Source organism: Nycticebus coucang, chromosome 7 (genome assembly GCF_027406575.1).
Source record: "Nycticebus coucang isolate mNycCou1 chromosome 7, mNycCou1.pri, whole genome shotgun sequence".
NCBI classification, from domain to species: Eukaryota; Metazoa; Chordata; class Mammalia; order Primates; family Lorisidae; genus Nycticebus; species Nycticebus coucang.
This window is the reverse complement of record NC_069786.1, coordinates 45,926,149-45,932,148: the sequence shown is the minus strand read 5'-3', so window position 1 is coordinate 45,932,148 and position 6,000 is coordinate 45,926,149.

The following is a 6,000-nucleotide window of genomic DNA, read 5'->3' as shown; positions in this document are numbered from 1 at the left end:
TCTTTTTATATAAAAGGGACATTGACTTAACTCTCCACTCTTGACTTTTCTTCCTATCACACCCCCTCTCCTTACTTCCCAGAAATAAACACTATTCTGGACTTGGCATGAGCCCTAAAGCCCTTTTGTAAGCTTTCACCTGTGTATACACATATCCTGAGAAACCCTTAATGGTGTTCTTGTTCAGTTTCTAAAACTTTTATATCAGTGATACCACACTGTATTTTGTTTTGTTCTTTCCTCAATTTATCCCTTTCCTCTCTCAATTTATTACACACCAAAAGGAGAAACCAGGCCACAGCTTCAACACTTTGCTTGAATATCTCCTCAGCTAAATATCTCAATGTATCACTTTCAAGTTCTGCTTTCCATATGACTGTAGGAAGGAGTTCAGACAAATTTTCTGAAACTGTGTAATGAGAGTCACATATTCTCCTAAATATAATAACACGTTCCTCATTTCCTTCTGAAGTCTAGCCAGCAGTACCCTTAACATTCATATTTATACTAATATTCTGTTTGGGAAAATACATGTATTTGCTTAGACATTGAAACTTTCTCCACCATATTTCTTTTTCCATTTGAACGCTCATCAGCAATGTCTTCATCATGTTCCTTTTAAGAATCTATTACGTCTGCAACTTAGAATTTTTCTACAATAAGCTTCATAATTCTTCCAGACTTTATCCATTGTCCAATTCTAAGGCCATTTTCAAATTTTTAGGTATTATTACAGCTGCCCGTTCCCTTTTGGTATCAAAATCTCTATCATTTTGCTGGGGCTGCTCTAGCAAATTACATCAAATAGGGTGGCTTGAAAGTGTCAGAATTTATTCTATCACAGTTCTGGACACCAGAAGTCCAGAATCAAGGAATCATCAGGACCACATTTCCTATAAAACTAGAGGAGAATCCATGTTTTGCCTCTTTCAGCTTCTGGTGGCTCTCAGCATAATTTGACTTGTAGCCACATCACTCTAATCTCTGTCTCTGTGGTCAAATCACCTCTTTTGTGGGTCTGTGTTTGGTTTCCCTTTGCTTCTTACAAGGACACTGGGGATAGCATTTAGGGCCCACCTGCATGCCACTCAAAGTAAGGTCCTCCTCTCAAGATCTTTAACTTAATCACATCTTTAGCCAGATCAGGTGATATTCTTTAATATCAAGCATACTTCAGTACTTTAGCAAGTAAGGTAATAGTCATAAGTTCTGGGGATTAGGAAGTAAATATATCTCTTTTTATTGAGGAAGGATGGAGAATATTTATAGCCTATGAGACCCTACGAAGTCATTACTCTTCATGGGCAAGGCGTTTTCATAAGACCATACCACTGGAGGTAGATTTTATGCACCAGATCAGTTAGCTCTTATTTGGGGAACGAGTTTTGATTTTAAACCTAAAAGGTACTCCGCATGGATTTCAGCAGTAACAGATAGCAAGGAAAGCATAGTTGTTATTTTATGATGAGGCTTGTGCCTGCTTCTCCACAACACATATAAGTACTTGAATGTTGAAGGCCAGTGTAAGACCGTGAAGAGGCAGAGGCAGAATCAGGCAGCCGTTGCTATGGAGATACAATTAGTATTTCCTTTGACATCCCTAAGAAACCCTGTAGCCAATTTTTCTACATACAGATATTTAGCACAGTTTGAAATCCGATTTAGTTTCCCTTGATCAAATAAAACTTATTCTTCTCCTTAATAGAGAAGGCTGGATTTGGTTACTCTGCCCAGCAAAGGTCTTCCTGCTGCTTATTGGTTTCCTCCCCACAACACACAGACACACATCCAAACACATACATGTGCACACCCCATAATAATCTGCTTGCTTTCAGCTGTCCATTGTTGTAATTCAGCAATATTAAGTCTCAGGTGCGCATCATAGTTCCATACTGAGTTCTTTAAGGACACAAATGTCCAGGCCTAGCCATGAATCAACTCAGTCAGAACCTCTGAGGATGAGGTCCAGGCACATTGTCAACAGACAATATTCCCAGCAGACTAGGATATCCATCCAAGTACGGGAATCCTTAGTCTAACTTACTTTGAAGTCTCCTGATTGTCAACCCTAAGTCACTGTCTTAGTCTTTCCTCAATGCTCTGATTTTCCCTCAATCCTTATGATTGAGATCTACAAATTAGATCCCTAATATTGTACTTTTTTTGATGCTAATTGCTTGCTTGCTTATACCTAATACCTACAGTCAGATCGCCCTAGTAGCAGCATCTGACAACGTGGTGGGACATCCCCCTGTTGCTTAGTCTGTGTCGTGCAGAAAGCTGAATTCCTCAGAGCACACTTTCCTCTGATTATCTCTGGAACCTTGGGAACTGAGTATTACTTCTACTTCATGGTGATACCTGATCTTGACATTAAGTTCCATGCTATTATTAAGGAAGGACTGGCAGGAAAATAGACAATATTTCAACCATTTCAGCCCTTACATAAGCTGCCAAACCCAAACCTAAACACCAGACTCAGAACTCTTAGCCATTATGATCAGTTGTTTGTTTCTCCTCCCTACATAGAAAATATGTCCTGGAATAAATACCACAGGCAGCTCTTATAATATTGTAACAGTTATCTATTTACTTAACTGTATTTCTACTAATTTGTACATCCTGAAGGAAACAGTTATTTTCATTTTGTTATTATATTCCCTAGATCTCACTTGGTGGCTAGCAGATTACATATATTATACATATTATAATCATTACATATCATTAATATCCTTTTGATAAACAGACGACTCTATAATTGGGCAGGTACAATCATAGTGAAAAGACTCTGTATAGTCTCTACCTTCCTACCCGATAACTTGCCTTCCCAGTGACTCCCTGGAATGAATTCAGAGAATAGATCTCATGTAATCCATGGCCTCTGCACATAACACAGTCTGAAGAACCACGCCTAGCCCTCTAGCTAGTTGTATTACGACCAAACATAGATTGTCTATAGTCCACAAAGCCTTCCGTATTCTACCCCTCTAGCTTTTATTGTCTCTCTTTGATGGGTTACCATGATCTAGAAAGTTTAAGTAGTGGCATTCAAGAAGAACAGCATTTCTCCCTCGAAATTGCCATTTAACCCTATACAATTGTATTAGTTTGCCAGAGATGCCATAACAAAACACAGGAGGCCGTGGGATTAGGGCAGATACAATTCTGAGAACATGTTTAGCCAGATTTGTGTGTAACTCAAATCCCTGATAAACAGTACATATATGGTGATAATAATAGCAATACTATGTGATAATAATAATACAGTATACTACTGTAATAATAACAGTAATAATATCCCTGTACTGTAATAACAAGTTATAGAAACTATTATATTCTTTCTTTTAACTCAAATAAACAGAACATAAAACAAACTTATACAAATAGTTTAAATAGGAGATAAGAGAAATTTCTAAAAAGAATATTAAAGATTAACATTTGCCTAATGTGCCATCAATGTCTTGTTTACTGGCAGGGGCGTTTATGAGGCAGGAATGTAGGCTGATGTTAATCAGAGGATGTGATGGAGAGGGTGGGGTGGGTGCTGCAGATTCAGGATTTGCTTCTGTTGCTGGAGGAAACCAGCTTACCACTGAAGGTGGTTTCTGAAAAAGGTATCTAAGATTTTCGTACAGCGTTTTTTTTTTTTTCTTGCCATCACAAATGGTTTTAGGTCATCTGCTGCTCTCACTAATGGTTAACCTTTGAAACTGCTCAATATTGGGATCTTGTCCTCAAGCTTAGCAGATCCTGCTTCAGTTAGACAACAGGCTTCAGCTAATTCTTTTGTCATGAACGTTCATGATTCTGGATCTTCTGATTCCTTCTGTTCTTGTGTTTCTATCAGCTGCTTCTCTAGCTATCTATTAGACCAGCCACTAGCACAGAGATGGTATGCCAGCAAACTGCTTACACCAGGGGTCCTCAAACTACGGCCCGCGGGCCACATGTGGCCCGCTGAGGACATTTATCCAGCCCACCACATGTTTTTGCCACAGCTGCCTGTCCTGCTTAGCAGTCGACTTGTCCCGGGCTGCAGTGCGCATGTGTGGAATGTGCGCCAACTCTCCGACTCCGCTCCTCCTCTCTGTCTCTGCTCACCCCTCCTTCTCTCTGTCTCTCCCTGCTGGGTGTTTTTGCCATCCTGCTTAGCAGCCCACTCGTCTGGGCCCACAGTGCAGTGCACATGTGTGGAATGTGCCCCACACTCTCCAACTCCCCTCCTACTTTCCAACTCCCCTCCTTCTGTCTCTCAACTCCTCCTCTCAGTCTCTGGTGTAATCAGAGGAGTCACCAGGTTGCCTGTGCAGTGCCTGCTGCTGCCTAAGGACCGAGGTAAGAACAAGTTAGGATTTTTTTTTTTTTTTGAAGTTAGGAGATCTATTTTTTTTTTTTTGCAGTAGTAGGGCCTTTTTTTTTGCAATTAAGGGGGGTCTTTTTTATGAAGTTAGGAGGTCTTTTTTTGCAGATGGGGGCACTTTTTTGGAAGTTAGAAGAGCCTCTTTTTTTGAAGTTAGGAGAGCCTGTTTTTTTTTAAGTTGGTTAGTTGGTTGGGGGTAGTTTCTAGGGGGGTTGCATCACAGTGATAATGCAAATAGTCAGTGCTCAGTGCTAATGCAAATTGTCAGTACTCAGAGGTAATGAAAATGGTAAGAGCTCAGAGGTAATACAAATAGTCAGTGCTGAGTGGTAATGATATTGTAAGAGCTCAGTGTTAATGCAAATTGTTAGTGCTCAGTATTAATGCAAATTGTCTGCAGTCAGTGTTATCGCAAATGGTCAGCTGTCAGTGTTAATGCAAATGGTCAATGCTCAGTGTTGTTGCATGGGCGCCCCAAACTGGTAATCTTCCTAGGGCCCCATGGGAACTTAATCTGGCTCTGCAGACAGCTGAGGAGTAGGAAACCCAATTTAATTGACAGTAAGAGCATTTATATCCTGATTGCTATTCAGTTGTGTATAATGTTGTATGTTGTGTGCTGTGTCAGCCTGGTTCACTCTGTTGCGATATCTGAGCAGTGTGAGTTCAGCCATAACCTTGTATGGCTGAACTTGCATTAGATTCAGAAGAAAAAAGGCATACGTGCCTTTTTTTTTCCTACAGTGTGAGTTCATAGATCGCAGTGCGGTTCACACAGGGTACTGTAAACTGGAAAGGTGGTGGAGGAACCAGCTCTGTAATCGTGCCTGTTCCCACACCACACCAGTGTGAGCCTGAGGTAAAAGTGGAGTTCCACCATATGGGCACTGGTGAGGCTGAAATGATGTAGACTGGCAAGGCTGCATTGATGGACACTGATCAGACTGCATTGATGGGCACTGATCAGACTGCATTGATGGGCACCGATCAGACTGCATTGATGGGCACCGATCAGACTGCATTGATGGGCACCAATCAGACTGCATTGATGGGCAGTGTAGTCTATATGTCTCTGTGTGGGCAAAGTTATTGCTGGTATATTGTTTTTGGAGTGATATATATATATATGTATATATATATATATATATGTATTTTACTAATAGTAATTTGGAATCCCTAGGAAACAATGATATCAAGAAAGAGAAAAATTGAATCGAAGTGTAGGATATTCAAAGAACAGTGGACTTATGATTACTTTTTCATGCAGTACGAGAAAAGAGCTGTGTGTTTGATATGCAAGAATATAGTGTCTGTGTTCAAAGAATACAATTTGCATTGACACTATCTAACTCAACATAAAGATAAATATGATCATTTGGTCAGACAAGTGAGAAAAGATAAAATATTAAAACTGAAATATACATTGACAACTCAGCAAAATACTTTTGTGAAGCAGAAACAGCTAAATACTTCATCACTGCGAGCAAGTTTTCAAGTTGCCAAGCTAATAGCATGCAGTGGCAGACCATTTGTGGAGGGAGAATTTGTTAAAGAATGCCTTCTTTCTGTTGCCAAAGAGATGTGTCCAGAGAAGGCCGATTTATTTAGTACAGTGAGTCTTTCAGCACCCTCAATTACAC